Here is a 17968-nt window from a genome sequence, read left to right on the forward strand (position 1 = left end):
CTTGGGTACACAGCTGGCGGGAGGAGGGTGCGAAACCGTGTTTTAGCTAGAACAAGGTGTCGCTCCCGCCTGCTTATACGGCTTCCTGCAGCTCTATTCACGACGAGGAGAGAAGGACAATGTCCAGTTAGCAAAGAGGACTCCGGTAACCAGGAGGCGTGGTCGAAAAAAACATATTTCCATTTTGACCCACATTCGAAAGCGCCACACGACATACCCAAGCATGAAGATGTCCTGCTTGGAGGGGGCCTTCATACAGGAACCAATGGGTATACAAGGGGGGGTGGGGAGGGCAGTCATGCAGAAACAAATGGGATGATCGAGGGGGGTCGTGAAGGAACCAATGGGATGCTCGAGAGGTATGTTCCTGCAAATGCAGAAATGCCCACATGCAGGAACGCCCCTAATTTGCGTGCTGCAGTTGCACACCAGTACACTGGGTTGGAGAGGTGCTTGCTCACTCCCAGGATAGCGCTGTTGATTAGTCGAGCCTAATTCTGGGCTGGACAGGAAACAGGAGACGCTTGGCGTGCCTCGCGCAACAATCCTGGGAAAGAGAATGAGGATGGGAATATGTATGTATTTGCACGACGAGCGGTTAGTTAAAAAAAGATGAGGACAACGGGCACTACAATTATTTCAACTGTTTCACAGAAGCGTGTTATTTGGACCATTAAGTTTTTGGAACAAATACCGTGATTACTGCGTTTGGTTTTCATCAACCATTGGTGGGAATACAGAAGAGGAGCCGCTGTTAAATCCCAGTTTGACTGTAAGTGGGTTGTGAAATCAGCTTTTCTCACCTATAGATGTGTTTAGGATTTATTTATTGATTAAAAACGAACAATCTACTTTACAAAAAATACCACGAGTTACGGTGTACCAGCCTATATGGTCCTTATTGTAGCGTCTCCATGAAAAAAGGGCCGAGAGACGGGAATTGATAGCCTGCTGGGTGTGAATTGTTTGTGGAGGAAGGGTAGTTTGTTGTATAGGACCTCACATTTGAAATATGTCTATGTTTTAGTTAAACATTTACCTTTTTATAAAGTCTATTATGTCAAAACTAGTGGTATGTTTGAGAGTTATGATTTTGCGGTGCTCTTATGCGGCCATTGAACACTCCTTGGATAAAGGGTGTGTGTGGCTGGCCAGATTAGAGAATACCACGGGCTGACCATGACCTATTGAAAAAGATTACTGGACAACTGTTGTTAGGTCGTCATACTAGTGAATGTTTTTTATGAACAGGCCGGGGATACAAAGTAGCACTGTCTGTGTGAATTACTCATGAATGTCAGTTGATGATGGTCTAGGATGGGTAAAATGTTTTCATGCAAATTTGCTTGATATCGTCGTCTCTCATCAAAGTCGATTTGTGTAACGGAGAACAGCCTACTACGCAATGTCATGCCATTTTCAGCAACATATTATGATAGGCCTAGTGTCTCGTTGAACAGCGATATTGCTGCCAGTGTCCCCACCCTGTTCTGACTGGTCTCGGACTAGACATAATAGTAAACGTAAATTTGGGACACCAAATTTGTATGTTCTCTGGATACGTGAGATTGAATTGCATTAAATTATATGTCTGGCAGAAATGAGCGTTTGAATCCGGGAAGTTGCTCTCACGATTTCTCCAAGCCAGAATGTTTAATACAATTATATATTAACATACATTTACCTGTCCTTGTGGCTGGTCCTTGCGGTGGTAGGAATGTGAGATGATACATCCGCAGGAAAGTATAATTACATGAACTTTTCAAAGCATTGGTAGTCCATTCCGATTTATATCACCTGAACCATGATCAGTAGATAAAAATACATGCACACTTGCTGAGTTCGTGCACATGTTTACATGGTTCTGCACATGCTTCAGGTGATAGAAATCTGAAAGCACTAACAGCACTATGAAAAGTTGATGTAATTATACTTTCCCTGTGGATATATTGTCTCCCAGTCCTGGACATATAACGTGAACGTCTAGCCACCCAAAGGTGGTACACAAATCTCATTATGGACAATTAGCAACTACTTACATGTTTAGCTACTTCGCATGTTAGCCAACCCTAAACCTTTTAGCTAACCCTAGCCATTTAACTTAGCTCTAGGGGTTGACGTTAGCCAGTTACCTAACGTTAGCCACCTAGTAAAAACCTATTTAATCCATTTACAGCATTAGGCTGTAACGTAGCAAAAAAGTAGTTAAGTCAAGGGGTCTGAATACTTTCTGAAGGCTTGAATGCCAAGCGTCAAGTCTGGAGGAAACCTGGCACCGTCCCTACGGTGAAGCATGGTGGTGTCAGCACTCAGGACCTCAGACTGGGGTGAAGGTTCACCTTCCAACAGGACAAAGACCCTAAGCACACAGCCAAGACAACGCAGGAGTGGTCTCTGAATGTCCTTGAATGTTCTTAGATCTGACTTGAACCCGATCTAACATCCCTGGAGAGACCTGAAAATAGCTGTGCAGCGACGCTCCCCATCCAACCTGACAGAGCTTGAGAGGATCTGAGAATGGGAGAAACTCCCCAATACAGGTGTGCCAAGCTTGTAGCATCATATACCTCAGAGACTCAAGGTGGTAATCGCTGCCAAAGGTGCTTCAACGAAGTACTGAGTTTAGGGTCTGTAAATGTGATATTTCATTTATTTTTGTTAGCTAGCACACAAGGATTTCGATTTGTTTAGCACCTTTTTGGTGACTACATAATTCCATATGTGTTATTTCATAGTTTTGATGTCTTCACAATGTAGAATATAGTAAAAATAAAGGAAAAACTTGGAATGAGTAGGTGTGTCATTGACTGGTACTGTATGTATATGAGTGTTTCTTGGCTAAGTAGACTCTGGCAATAGACCCTAAGACAAACACAGAATTGAGAGTATAACTGGGTTTCTCTGCTCATAGCTTCAGACAGACATTCACACTGTAAAGACCGACTCCGAAAAAGAGGGAAACGTAGCGGTCTTCTGGTCAGACTCCGGACAAGGGCACATCGCGCACCACTCCCCAGCATTCTTCTTGCCAATGTCCAGTCTCTTGACAACAAGGTTGATGAAATCCGAGCAAGGGTAGCATTCCAGAGGGACATCAGAGACTGCAATGTTCTCTGCTTCACGGAAACATGGCTTACTGGGAAGACGCTATCCGGTGCGGTGCAGCCAACGGGTTTCTCCACGCATCGCGCCGACAGAAACAAACATCTTTCTGGTAAGAAGAGCGGCGGGGGCGTATGCCTCATGACTAACGAGACATGGTGTGATGAAGGAAACATACAGGAACTCAAATCCTTCTGTTCACCTGATTTAGAATTCCTCACAATCAAATGTAGACCGCATTATCTTCCAAGAGAATTCTCTTCGATTATAATCACAGCCGTATATATCCCCCCCCAAGCAGACACATCGATGGCTCTGAACGAACTTTATTTAACTCTTTGCAAACTGGAAACATTTACATTTACATTTAAGTCATTTAGCAGACGCTCTTATCCAGAGCGACTTACAAATTGGTGCATTCACCTTAAGACATCCAGTGGAACAGCCACTTTACAATAGTGCATCTAAATCTTTTAAGGGGGGGGAGGGTGAGAAGGATTACTTTATCCTATCCTAGGTATTCCTGAAAGAGGTGGGGTTTCAGGTGTCTCCGGAAGGTGGTGATTGACTCCGCTGTCCTGGCGTCGTGAGGGAGTTTGTTCCACCATTGGGGGGCCAGAGCAGCGAACAGTTTTGACTGGGCTGCGCGGGAACTGTACTTCCTCAGTGGTAGGGAGGCGAGCAGGCCAGAGGTGGATGAACGCAGTGCCCTTGTTTGGGTGTAGGGCCTGATCAGAGCCTGGAGGTACTGAGGTGCCGTTCCCCTTACAGCTCCGTAGGCAAGCACCATGGTCTTGTAGCGGATGCGAGCTTCAACTGGAAGCCAGTGGAGAGAGCGGAGGAGCGGGGTGACGTGAGAGAACTAAATAAATGAAAACCATTTATCCGGAGGCTGCATTCATTGTAGCTGGGGATTTTAACAAAGCTAATCTGAAAACAAGACTCCCTAAATTTTATCAGCATATCGATTGCGCAACCAGGGGTGGTAAAACCTTGGATCATTGTTACTCTAACTTCCGCGACGCATATAAGGCCCTGCCCCGCCCCCCTTTCGGAAAAGCTGACCACGACTCCATTTTGTTGATCCCTGCCTACAGGCAGAAACTTAAACAAGAGGCTCCCACGCTGAGGTCTGTCCAACGCTGGTCAGACCAAGCTGACTCCACACTCCAAGACTGCTTCCATCACGTGGACTGGGACATGTTTCGTATTGCGACAGATGAAAATATTGACGAATACGCTGATTCGGTGTGCGAGTTCATTAGAACGTGCGTCGAAGATGTCGTTCCCATAGCAACGATAAAAAGATTCCCAAACCAGAAACCGTGGATTGATGGCAGCATTCGCGTGAAACTGAAAGCACGAACCACTGCTTTTAATCAGGGCAAGGTGTCTGGTAACATGTCCGAATATAAACAACGCAGCTATTCCCTCCGCAAGGCTATTAAACAAGCTAAGCGTCAGTACAGAGACAAAGTGGAATCTCAATTCAATGGCTCAGACACAAGAGGCATGTGGCAGGGTCTACAGTCAATCACGGACTACAAGAAGAAACCCAGCCCAGTCACGGACCAGGATGTCTTGCTCCCAGGCAGACTAAATAACTTTTTGCCCGCTTTGAGGACAATACAGTGCCACTGACACGGCCTGCAACGAAAACATGCGGTCTCTCCTTCACTGCAGCCGAGGTGAGTAAGACATTTAAACGTGTTAACCCTCGCAAGGCTGCAGGCCCAGACGGCATCCCCAGCCGCGCCCTCAGAGCATGCGCAGACCAGCTGGCCGGTGTGTTTACGGACATATTCAATCAATCCCTATACCAGTCTGCTGTTCCCACATGCTTCAAGAGGGCCACCATTGTTCCTGTTCCCAAGAAAGCTAAGGTAACTGAGCTAAACGACTACCGCCCCGTAGCACTCACTTCCGTCATCATGAAGTGCTTTGAGAGACTAGTCAAGGACCATATCACCTCCACCCTACCTGACACCCTAGACCCACTCCAATTTGCTTACCGCCCAAATAGGTCCACAGACGATGCAATCTCAACCACACTGCACACTGCCCTAACCCACCTGGACAAGAGGAATACCTATGTGAGAATGCTGTTCATCGACTACAGCTCGGCATTCAACACCATAGTACCCTCCAAGCTCGTCATCAAGCTCGAGACCCTGGGTCTCGACCCCGCCCTGTGCAACTGGGTACTGGACTTCCTGACGGGCCGCCCCAGGTGGTGAGGGTAGGCAACAACATCTCCTCCCCGCTGATCCTCAACACGGGGCCCCACAAGGGTGCGTTCTGAGCCCTCTCCTGTACTCCCTGTTCACCCACGACTGCGTGGCCACGCACGCCTCCAACTCAATCATCAAGTTTGCGGACGACACAACAGTGGTAGGCTTGATTACCAACAACGACGAGACGGCCTACAGGGAGGAGGTGAGGGCCCTCGGAGTGTGGTGTCAGGAAAATAACCTCACACTCAACGTCAACAAAACTAAGGAGATGATTGTGGACTTCAGGAAACAGCAGAGGGAACACCCCCTATCCACATCGATGGAACAGTAGTGGAGAGGGTAGCAAGTTTTAAGTTCCTCGGCATACACATCACAGACAAACTGAATTGGTCCACTCACACTGACAGCGTCGTGAAGAAGGCGCAGCAGCGCCTCTTCAACCTCAGGAGGCTGAAGAAATTCGGCTTGTCACCAAAAGCACTCACAAACTTCTACAGATGCACAATCGAGAGCATCCTGGCGGGCTGTATCACCGCCTGGTACGGCAACTGCTCCGCCTCAACCGTAAGGCTCTCCAGAGGGTAGTGAGGTCTGCACAACGCATCACCGGGGCAAACTACCTGCCCTCCAGGACACCTACACCACCCGATGTTACAGGAAGGCCATAAAGATCATCAAGGACATCAACCACCGAACCACTGCCTGTTCACCCCGCTATCATCCAGAAGGCGAGGTCAGTACAGGTGCATCAAAGCTGGGACTGAGAGACTGAAAAACAGCTTCTATCTCAAGGCTATCAGACTGTTAAACAGCCACCATTGAGTGGCTGCTGCCAACACACTGTCATTGACACTGACCCAACTCCAGCCACTTTAATAATGGGAATTGATGGGAAATGATGTAAATATATCACTAGCCACTTTAAACAATGCTACCTTATATAATGTTACTTACCCTACATTATTCATCTCATATGCATACGTATATACTGTACTCTACATCATCGACTGCATCCTTATGTAATACATGTATCACTAGCCACTTTAACTATGCCACTTTGTTTACTTTGTCTACATACTCATCTCATATGTATATACTGTACTCGATACCATCTACTGTATGCTGCTCTGTACCATCACTCACTCATATATCCTTATGTACATATTCTTTATCCCCTTACACTGTGTATAAGACAGTAGTTTTAGAATTGTTAGTTAGATTACTTGTTGGTTATCACTGCATTGTCGGAACTAGAAGCACAAGCATTTCGCTACACTCGCATTAACATCTGCTAACCATGTGTATGTGACAAATAAAATTTGATTTGATTTGATTAAAGTTAATGACCCTTCATTGAATGTAGAGTTCATAGCTTATTTTGCAAAGAGGAGCAGAGTGCTAGGCCTCTCTCTGGATGCCATATGTACCCAGGTTCCCAATACCTGCTAAAATATCAAAACAAACATGTGTTGGGTGGGCATTTGTTACTCTAGTAGGGCTTGGAAAGCATAGGTTTCTTTTTGATGAGCTCCTCTTGTGAGGGGGCACAAGCACTGCTGGCACGCTGTAAGATTGCTAGTGAAACGAGGCCTACTGGGTGAAGCTGACGAGAACTTATGACACCTTTCTATCTGTCCAACATTTTATGACCATATGGTATTTTTTTAGGCAAGCGTGTTATGTAATGTAATGTAACACCGAAACTGCCCTAATCTCTGTGTTTGGGGACAGAGCAGTAACCTTTCTATAGGCATTGAAGTCCTATCAGCTATATTGGACACATACAGGTAGGTCCCTCCCCATTTGGGACTGTTTGCTTTGGTTCTAGGTGAATACACCTACGTTACGCGCCAGATGTTAACAACCAACTATCACTAGGTGGTTTCATGGTTTTCTTGTGAACGCTGTTTACATTTACAAGGACAGCAGGCAGGTTTCACTTTTGACAGAGATTTCACTGTCATGCCAAAAGAACAGGGAAAATAATGGAAGGAAGCGCATAAGTGAAGTGTTGTGCATATCACAACAAAGACGTATGCAATCTTAAGTTGACCCCTACCTCCTGTTCACCTTTGGAGTTCTGAAAGAACTTCTCGTAGTTCCACCTTGCCTTTCAATAGGCTAGATTGCATTTTTGTTGTTATTGCGTACTCTTATCCAGTCCTCACAGATCTCCACAAGTGTCTATCTAGGGCAGTTACAATGTTTTGTAACGGGGCCACTTTGTCAGAGGGCCTCACACATTGTTGTAATTTTTCTTTCAATATCTTTTGAGAGCAATTTCAGAGCAATAGAGCACATGCAATTGTTTTGTTTTCCAGCACTTCACAAATACATACATACATACACACATTAAATAGGCTACATCACATGTATTTGACCCATATTAAGGGTTACCTCAGTAGTTGGATGAGTGAAGATGTCCCTTCTGCTCCCTGACTGAATTAATTTTAAATTTATAGTCTGTTGCTATCCTTGTGAGGCAATCCAGGTGTGCATTGGTCAGTCTGTTTCTCTGTTTTTGTTTCACAATGTTCATTGAGTCCTTTCTCTTTCCCTCGCATGTTTGGGGTGCCGGAAGTGCACATAGATGTCAGATTTGACCAGTCAATATTATTAGAAAAAAATAGAATATCCTCTCGTGTTTGTACCTGAAGGGGCAGTAAACATAAAAGTAACTCTCTGAATGACTCATTTTGAGGGAAGCGGACCCAAACACACAATTTGGCAATTTCACTTAAATCAGTGCTTTTGTCAAGTGCAGTACTAAAACACTGCTCCATGGTTGTCAGTAATCAGTTGCTTGCTGATGTCTTCTATGACTATTGTTATGGTCGAGTCTCTGAGAGTTGCAGTCCCTTAATCTTAAGGATGTGACCCCCCCTTTTTTCCACTTTTCGCCTGAAATAACATACCGAAATCTAACAGCCTGTAGCTCAGGACCTGAAGCAAAGACATGCATATTCTTGATACCAATTAAAAGGAAACACTGAAGTTTGTGGAAATGTGAAAGTAATGTAGGTGAATTTAACACATTAGACCTACTACAAGATAATACAAAGAAAAAAAACATTTTTTTTGTACCATCTTTGAAATGCAAGAGAAAAGCCATAATGTATTATTCCAGCCCAAGCACAATTTAGATTTCGGCCACTGATGGCAGCAGCTTATGTTTGAAGTTTTAGACTGATCCAATGAACCACTGCATATCTGTTCAAAATTGTTTACCAAGACTGCCCAAATGTGCCTAATATGGTTTACTAATCCAGTTTCATGTTCATAATTGTGCACTCTCCTCAAACAATAGCATGGTATTATTTCACTGTAATAGCTACTGTAAATTGGACAGTGCTGTTAGATTAACAAGAATTTAAGCTTTCTGCCTATATCAGATATGTCTATATCCTGGGATGCAATGTTTTGTCTGAGGGCAAAAAACATTATTTGACCATCTCCATGTCTGAAGGCCTTCTTGTTTCTTGCGAGTACCCAAGTACCCCATATGTTGCCTGACGTTTTCTCTGCAACAGTGCTAGATCTGTCCATTTGTTGTTCTTTGACCTGTCCTTTTGAGTTGCGCTATTTTGTTGCTTTGTGGCGGATATGTTTTGTCCAAGTGGCCATGGTGTGACTGGAAATTTGCTTGTTTAAAACAATTGACTGCCTTCTGGCAAATAAGACATTGAGCTCGTCCCATCATGCAATACAAGAATACTTGTCTGTCCATTTCTCTTGGAACTTCCTGTGTTCTTCTTGAATCGACCGTGTCCTTGTCTTAGCCACCGGAGCTACGTTAGCTAGCTGCATTTCCCCGCTGGTTGTTCGTTCACAGCTGCCACATTGTTCTCCAGCTCTTCCCCCTCATTTTCCTTGTCAATAGATTTACGTTTCTTTTACAATAAATCGTTCCATGTCTACCAGACTGTAAAATTAGCTTGTCGCAAACTGATATGGGTCAGTAGCTGTGCAGTTGCCTTCTATTTCGGCAAATGTTCTATTTGGGGATTTGTTCAACAGCTGCGCTATACTTCCATCTATCTGCCGTCCAGGGAACAATAGATATATTCAATGAAGTGATTCAGGCCTGCATTAAACACATTGATTTGAAATTGTATCATTGTTATGAATGGAGAATCACTGTGATCTGCAAATTAAGGGTACCACTGGTCTAGGGGGTAGGGGCTGTTTGACTTGAGATGGCGGCTTGATTGTCAGTCTTGACAATAAATGTTATTAGGGTAGCTGTGTGGTTTTGTTTATGAAGGATCGCATTGCAACTTACATCGGCAGGCAGCTCTGTGGCCACATTATTTTGAAAGCCAAAGGACTTTGTTATCTGTGTTCTTTGGGGCTGATGTAGCCTGGGTTGTGTTCATTAGTTCAAAACGTTGTGCAACAAAAAATGTAAATGCACTTATTATTTGACAAATCCAGATATTCCATTCCCGTTATACTCCATTCCCCTTCCATTTGGTGCCTACTGAACACGACCCAGGCTTTGTGTACGTAAACAGCAACAGTCATGGTTTAAGTTTTCCATTGATTGTGGGGGACCATCTGTCAGGAGGAGCTGGTTAGCGTCCCAAATGGCACCCTATTCCCCAATTAGTGCACTACTTTTGATCAGGGCCCATAGTGCTTTGATCAAAAGTAGTGCAATCTATGGGCAATAGGATGCCATTTGGGATGCAAACCTGGTGTCATTTTAGTTTCTCTGTTTTGAAGGGCAGATGTAAGTGAGTTCAGTGTTCCACTTTTTCCCTGAGGCCAGGGAGGGAGAAGAGTGGGAGTAAAACAAGAGAGAGACTGCATGTCTGAGAGAACTGTAGAGCACAACAAAAACCACACATCTTACAGCCACTGCATGGTTTTCCCATTCACTACTTTTGTTTAAAAACAAGTTCTCTACCTTGTCTGCTCCCATATTTATCTCACCCTCTTCCCTTTCATGTCACAGTGAAAGTAGTTTTTAGTTGGTAAAAAGGTACCACCTGTTTAAAAAAAAAAATCCCCCTACCCCTTTCAAATATACAAAAAGAATGGAAAGGCCTCTGTGTGCAAGGCGCTATACGGCAGGGACAAGGAAGCCAAATATAACTCCCTCTTGATTTTCATGTTCCAGTGAAAGTAGTGAAGCACATGTAGAAGGCCCTCTGCTCTGCCACCCACCACATGTCCCTAGGCACAAAAGGCAGCCCTTGAGCCACACAAAGAGCAGCAATGCCACTGAGATGACGGGTGTAGGCTTACCCAGGATGTGTTACACCCAGAGGGGGTGTGGGGGGCACTTCAAAGATATTCATAACTTAGTGGGATAAAGAGCTGGTGGGGGGAGGGCAGGGAAACCTGTGACAGGGCCTGCTGATAAAGGAGATATCCCTGCTGCCAGTGCCTTGGGCAGGGTTGGGGGTTTGGTAGAGGGCGTGGTAGGGGCCTGCAAAGGGCAGCTGGCGCCATGGTGCCCGACCGAGTGCTACCCTCATACAAACCGGAGCCCACCCTGCTTTCCTAGGCGTGAGTTTCCCCTATTGTAGTTTGCCCTGGTACATGGCCTCTGTCTCTTAGGTCCCTTAGGGTTCATATACCATTTTCTTGACCTTTTGAGGACAGCTGCAGCTGCTATTTTGGAACAAAGGCAGCCAGCCACCCGCCTGCCTGCCCTAGATCCCCTCCTATGGACAAAGATGGAGAAGGACATTTTCACTGACCAATTGTTCACAGAAATGAACAAAATCCAAATCTAGATGACTCAATGAAATGAACAAGAACATCAATATTTTTAATTTACATAGTGTTATTTGATTGATACTGTAATTCACGTGTGTCGTTTGTGATTTCTTTGCACTAAGAAATGAACATGGGTTCTTATCTGGATGTTTTAAATGGATCGGCAGCACACATCTGTGGGTCCATGTCTAGATCATGTTTTCAGACTGTTAAAGGGCTGGTGTTCAGACTCTGTTCTGTCTGTCTGATTGGAACAGGCAGGAGGGCGGCACCCTTGCCCGTGTTGAGGGGAATGCAGGAATACATCTGGGTTCTCATTTAGCAGGAGCGCTCAAGCGAAGCCATGCAGGCCGCACAGGAGTGATGAACAAAGTGAGGCAGAGGCAGTGTTGCCCCACAATGAAAGGAAATGCTCTCTCCCCCCTCTACCCTGTACATCTCTCTTCTCCCCCTCCCCCTCTCTCTACCTTCTCTCTCCCTTCCTCCCTCCCTCTCTCCATATAGTGTCATTATAAGCAGCTTGTGTAGTTATTAATCAGTCAATAGCATGAAAACAATGGTGGCTGATTTTTAAAGCTTCCGCATGCTTAGGTTTGGCTGGTCTGATGTTTCATGCGTTGAAATATAATATATTTTCCGTACTCACAAAAAGCTTATTTCTATCAAATGTTGTGCACAAATTTGTTTACATCCCTGTTAAGTGAGCATTTCTCCTTTGCCAAGATAATCCATCCACCTAACCGGTGTGGCATATCACAAAGCTGATTAAAAAGCATGATCAATACACAGATGCACCTTGTGCTGGGTACAAAAGACCCACTAAAATGTGCAGTTTTGTCACACAACACAATTCCACAGATGTTTTAAGGGAGCGTGCACTTGGCATGCTGACTGCAGGAATGTCCACCAGAGCTGTTGCCAGATAATTGATTTCTCTACCATAAACCCCCTCCAACGTTGTTTTAGAGAATTTGTCAGAACGTCCAACTGGCCTCACAACCGCAGACCACGTGTAACCAGTCCAGGACCTCCACATCTGGCTTCTTCTCCTGCGGGATCGTCTGAGACTAGCCACCCGGACAGCTGATAAAACTGTGGGTTTGCACAACCGAAAAATGTCTGGACAAACTGTCAGAAACCATCTTAGGGAAGCTCCTCTGTGTGCTTGTCGCCCTCACCAGGGTCGTGACCTGACTACATTTCGGTGTCATAGCCGACTTCAGTGGGCAAATGCTCACCCCTCGATGGCCACTGGCACACTGGAGAAGTGTGCTGTTCACGGATTAATCCTGGTTTCAACTGTACTGTGCAGATGGCAGACAGCGTGTGGGCGAACAGTTTGCTGATGTCAACTTTGTGAACCGAGTGCTCCATGGTGGGGTTATGGTATGGGCAGGCATAAGCTACGGACAACGAACACAATTGCATTTTATCGATGGCAATTTGAATGTGACGAGATCGTGAGGCCCATTGTCGTGCTGTTCATCCACTGCCATCACCTCATGTTTCAGCATGACAATGCATGGACCTATGTCACCAGGATCTGTACAAAATTCCTGGAAGCTGAAAATGTCCTAGTTCTTCCATGTCTGGTGAGTATGTAGGCCATGTCACACATTGAGCATGTTTGGGGTCCTCTGGACCGGTGTACGGCAGCGGGTTCCATTTATCCAGCAACTTCGCACAGCCATTGAAGAGGAGTGGGACAACATTCCACAGGCCACAATCAACAGCCTGATCAACTCTGAAGGAGATGTCGTGCTGCATGAGGCAAATGGTGGTCACACCAGATACTGACTGGTTTCTGATCCACACCCCTACTTAAAAAAAAAAATGTTTAAGGTATCTCTTACCAACCGATGCATATCTGTATTCCCAGTCATGTGAAATCCATAGAATAGGGCCTAATGAATTTATTTAAATTAACTGATTTCCTTTTATTTTTGTTCAATGTAATCTGTCATTAATTTAGACATTTTTGCATAGGAGATCTTAGTCACGCGTCACATCTAACTAAGATGTTTGGTGCAGTATTTCTCAAGTGAAAAAATGTGCATGGAAACTAGTCATATAGTTGAATGACAACAAAACACTTAGTTGAAGAAGCCATACTGTTGACCAATGACCAACGAAGGGGCGTAGACTTCGGCTCTGAACTTCAGCTTGCCTCGAGAGGAAGAAAATGCTTGCAACCACCCGGAAAAAAAAACTTACCGAAGACCAACATGTCGTCATCATATACAGTTGAAGTCGGAGTTTACATACACCTTAGCCAAATACATTTAAACTCAGTTTTTCACAATTCCTGACATTTAATCCTAGTAAAATTCCCGGTGTAGGTCAGTTAGGATCACCACTTTATTTTAAGAATGTGAAATGTCAGAATAATAGTAGATACAATTATTTATTTCAGTTTTTATTTCTTTCATCACATTCCCAGTGGGTCAGAAGTTTACATACATTCAATTAGTATTTGGTAGCATTGCCTTTCAATTGTTTAACTTGGGTCAAATGTTTCGGGTAGCCTTCCATAAGCTCCCCACGATAAGTTGGGTGAATTTTGGCCCATTCCTCCTGACAGAGCTGGTGTAACGGAGTCAGGTTTGTAGGCCTCCTTGCTCGCACACGCTTTCTCAGTTCTGCCCACAAAATGTCTATAGGATTGAGGTCAGGGCTTTGTGATGGCCACTCCAATACCTTGACTTTGTTGTTATGCTTGGGGTCATTGTCCATTTGGAAGACCGATTTGCGACCAAGCTTTAACTTCCTGACCGATGTCTTGAGATGTTTCTTCAATATGTCCACATAATTTTCCTGCCTCATGATGCCATCTATTTTGTGGAGTGTACCAGTCCCACAACATGATGCTGCCACCCCCGTTCTTCACGGTTGGGATGGTGTTCTTTGGCTTGAAAGCCTCCCCCTTTTTCCTCCAAACATAACGTTGGTCATTATGGCCAAACAGTTATAATTTTGTTTCATCAGACCAGAGGACATTTCTCCAAAAAATATGATCTTTGTCCCCATGTGCAGTTGCAAACCGTAGTCTGGCTTTTTATGGCGGTTTTGGAGCAGTGGCTTCTTCCTTGCTGAGCGCCCTTTCAGGTTATGTCGATATTGGACTCGTTTTACTGTGGATATAGATACTTTTGTACCTGTTCCCTCCAGTATCTTCACAAGGTCCTTTGCTGTTGTTCTGCGATTGATTTGCACTTTTCGCGCCAAAATACGTTCATCTCTAGGAGACAGAACGAGTCTCCTTCCTGAGTGGTATGATAGCTGCGTGGTCCCATGGTGTTTATACTTGCGTACTATTGTTTGTACAGATGAACGTGGTACCTTCAGGCATTTGGAAATTGCTCCCAAGGATGAACCAGACTTGTGGGGGTCTACAATTTTTTTCCCGAGGTTTTGGCTGATTGCTTTTGATTTTCCTATGATGTCAAGCAAAGAGGCACTGACTTTGAAGGTAGGCCTTGAAATTCATCCACAGGTACACCTCCAATTGACTCAAATGATGTCAAATGATGTCAATTAGCCTATCAGAAGCTTCTAAAGCCATGACATAATTTTCTAGAATTTTCCAAGCTGTTTAATGCCACAGTCAACTTAGTGTATGTAAACTTCTGACCCACTGGAATTGTAATACAGTGAATTTAAAGTAAAATAATCTGTCTGTATTCAATTGTTGGAGAAAATTACTTCTCATATACAAAGTAGATGTCCTAAACCACTTGCCAAAACTATAGTTTGTTCACAAGAAATTCGTGGAGTGGTTGAAAAATGATTTCTAATGACTCCATACTAAGTGTATGTAAACTTCCAACTTCAACTGTATGCACAAACCGTTTCGGATAGGAAGCATGCGGACGCCTTTAGCCTGTGTCCTCAAAGGCCCCCCTCTGTTAGCTACAGGCAGATGGCCTCTGCTTGCTCCTACTGTGGTCCAATCAGTGTTGCCATTAGTGTCATGTGACAGGATGTTGGAAATTGACTGTAACCTGAACTCCGTTGCAAAACGTTTTGCTAGGCTTTGCTCTAACGAGTATGATCCAGGTCTGAAGTACAGAATTGCTGCATTCCAAAACTGAAAAGGTCTCTCCTATGGCCCATCTCTTTTACCTAAATGATTCTTCAAGGCACGGAAGCTCAAGAAGCAATGAAGCCTTGATCCATGGCCAAGTCAGAGTAAGCATTATGGCTGCTTTCCCACCATAACATAGGCCTAATAACCTGAAGGTCACACTCTTCCATATTGCTTTCACCAATCCAGTCCGGGAAACGAGATCACATGTTTTTATTTTTAGCCTAGACAGTCTATTCTATTGGTTTCAATTGGCAGTTTTGATGCCAAAGGGCGTGGATGTAGCTTTTGATGGCCTTTAGATTATTTTCGAGGCAGGGCACAATCTAAGAAGACCCAACGGACCAAATCAGTGGTTTAGTTGAGGTGTTTGAGCCCAGCCTGTGCTGGTTTCTCTGATCTGGTTGTGTCCCAAATGAGCTCTATGGTGCCCGCAGGAAAGGTAGTGGGAGTAAGGTGCCATTTTTGGGATGCAGTATGTCCTCTTTCCCTCCAGTGAGAAGTTCTGAAGTGACTTCCTATGACCCCTGTGATGTTTTCTTCATTGCCATAGAAACAGGCAGTCTCCCATCAGCCAGGTGGGATAGACATCATTATCCTTCCCATCCTGTGTGCTCGCTGCTCTCCCCTCCCAGAGTTCAGCTGGTTCTCATGGAACACTGAGAGCAGCACTGATGTGTGTTTATGTATGGGGTGGTAGAGAGAAGCCAAGATTGACAATTAGGAGGCGAGGGAGATGAGGAGAAACACACCCTGTGAGCTTCTGACTGTTTGTTGTGTTGATATGGAGTGGTAGAGAGGAGCCAGGATTTGCCTGAGATTTGCGTTTGTCTGTGTGTGTGCGAACTCTAGTATCAGGTCATTAGTGGTGCAGATTAAGCTAGCTCTTCCATTCACCCCACTGTGAAAGTCCTCCACTATTTATCTTGCCTGTAGTTTTTTGTTTTCTCTGTTTCCCCTGAGTGGTCTCTTGGTCACATTCCTTTTAAATCCTCAGGGAACTGTTTTTGTCCTATGAATACATGCATTTTTGTAGATGTGTGTTTGTGATTCAAGAAAATATGAGTGGGCAATTGTCTTTCTTTGTGACACTGCTCTTTTCTATTGGGGTTGTGTGTGTGTGTGTGGCTATGCTCAGCATGTATTTGTCTTGGAAGAGCTGAATAGCTGTAAACAGCCTTTTGTACTTTTGGCACTTGGATGATTCTCTCTTACCATTGAATCTAGACATTAGCTATATGGGTGGTGTTCAGTAAAGTTACACTTTAGCAAAACTTTTTGCAAAGGAAATTGACAAGTTCAGGTAGTACCCTTTTCCACATGACAAAGGTTGAAGAAGCCAGATTTCAAGCAGCAGCTCCATACTTCTTGCCAGACAGAGAACTGATACTGGTTGTAAGGGCGGGGTTGGCGAAGGGTGTGTGGGTTCTGTAGGTGGCTATTGATAATTTTATTGGATTCCTCATGTCTTACTCATTGTTGGGAAGAATTACATGCTGACCAGACTGGACACGTCGCGTGCGCGAGCGTCGCGAAATAAATTCAGAAATCCATGTTATTATTGCACCCACTCTGCTCGCGCGCCAACAAGTGTCTGCTATGCCAAGGGCTAAAATAGAATCCGTTCTATTTCTGACGCAGATCGCACTGCAAGTCCTGCCTCTCCCATATCCTCATTGGTTTATAGAAGCAGGTACCCACATGCCATCTCCTCATTGATGATACCCACGTGGGTGACTGAAAGACGAACGGGGTCAGTGGCAGTAATGCACCTATTTTATGAAAGTTGCCAATCGCATTATAAAGTCAAGAGAAGAAAAATCCTGGAAGGAAGAGAGATGACTAGAAACGATTCAGTTGACCTTTTTATGTGTGGATTAATTATCGGAGTAGAGGACCTTGTGCATTTCAGGTAAAATAACAACTCAATGTTTTATATCCCAAGACAAATTAGCTAGCAACAGCAAGCTAGCTAAATAGGACAAATTAGCTAGCAAGCTAACTAGCTAAATTGCCGTACATGTTTCATGCTTTTCGACCTGTCCCCAAATGAATATCATCGGCTCAGAGTTCGTTTTGATATTTTAACCTGCGTGTCTTGATCGTGTTTGGTGTAGAGGGACAAAATACATTTATGCACAATAGCGCACAATGGCCGGTTTGTGTTCTGTGTTATGGTCCAAATCGGATGTTATGTACTGTATTTATTTTAGATTTTATGAATCCTATACATTTTAAAATGGGCAATTTGGGTGCAGTCAATCAGCTTTAATTTCTCAGATCAAATTATATTTCAACAAAATAAGGTTTCAGGAATGATGGTCTCATCCGTTTCTAACTACAGAAACGGTTTCAGAATAATCTTAGATGGTGGGTGACAAAATCCTCTTGTCCTTTTTGAGGTGGAATGACTGGTCTGTAAGTTTTCGTTTTTTTAGTCTTTTATAGCATTCTCTATATTATGAGCTGAGACTGGGCTCAGTATAGAATAGAAAACCTCCATTAAAGATGTACAACTTGCCTTCACTTTCTTGGCTTTCCAGGCCCAGATGACCTATTTAAAACATGCAAGATGCATTACACACATTAATCTCTTCACATCCGTTGTGGAATAGAATTCACTTTACAGATGTGGCGAATGGCCATACGGATGGGAGTGATTTTTATTTTGTTAGGATCCCCGTTAGCCGACGCCAATGGCCACAGTTAGTCCTACTGAGGTCCGACACGCAGCGAAAACGACATTAGACAGAAGACTTTACAAGTGACATGCATTTAAAGACATTAACATGTATTGTGTGTGTTTTGCATCTATCAGTTA

At 44.2% G+C, this 17968-nt stretch overlaps 1 protein-coding gene across 5 annotated transcripts in view; it reads left to right on the forward strand.

The window, feature by feature from the left end:
• The first annotated feature begins 335 nt into the window (after positions 1–335).
• LOC115129623 (ras-associated and pleckstrin homology domains-containing protein 1-like) overlaps positions 336–17968 on the forward strand; it is a 78032-nt gene continuing 60399 nt past the window's right edge. For 4 of the 5 annotated variants that reach the window (XM_065018730.1, XM_065018732.1, XM_029660194.2 and 1 more), the window contains exon 1: positions 337–772. The gene's annotated coding sequence lies outside the window, so the exon portion shown is untranslated. Of the gene's footprint in view, positions 773–17968 lie in introns of all 5 variants that reach the window. The other variant, XM_065018731.1, reaches the window with a different exon arrangement.

This window comes from Oncorhynchus nerka, linkage group LG5, assembly GCF_034236695.1.
Source record: "Oncorhynchus nerka isolate Pitt River linkage group LG5, Oner_Uvic_2.0, whole genome shotgun sequence".
Taxonomy (NCBI): domain Eukaryota; kingdom Metazoa; phylum Chordata; class Actinopteri; order Salmoniformes; family Salmonidae; genus Oncorhynchus; species Oncorhynchus nerka.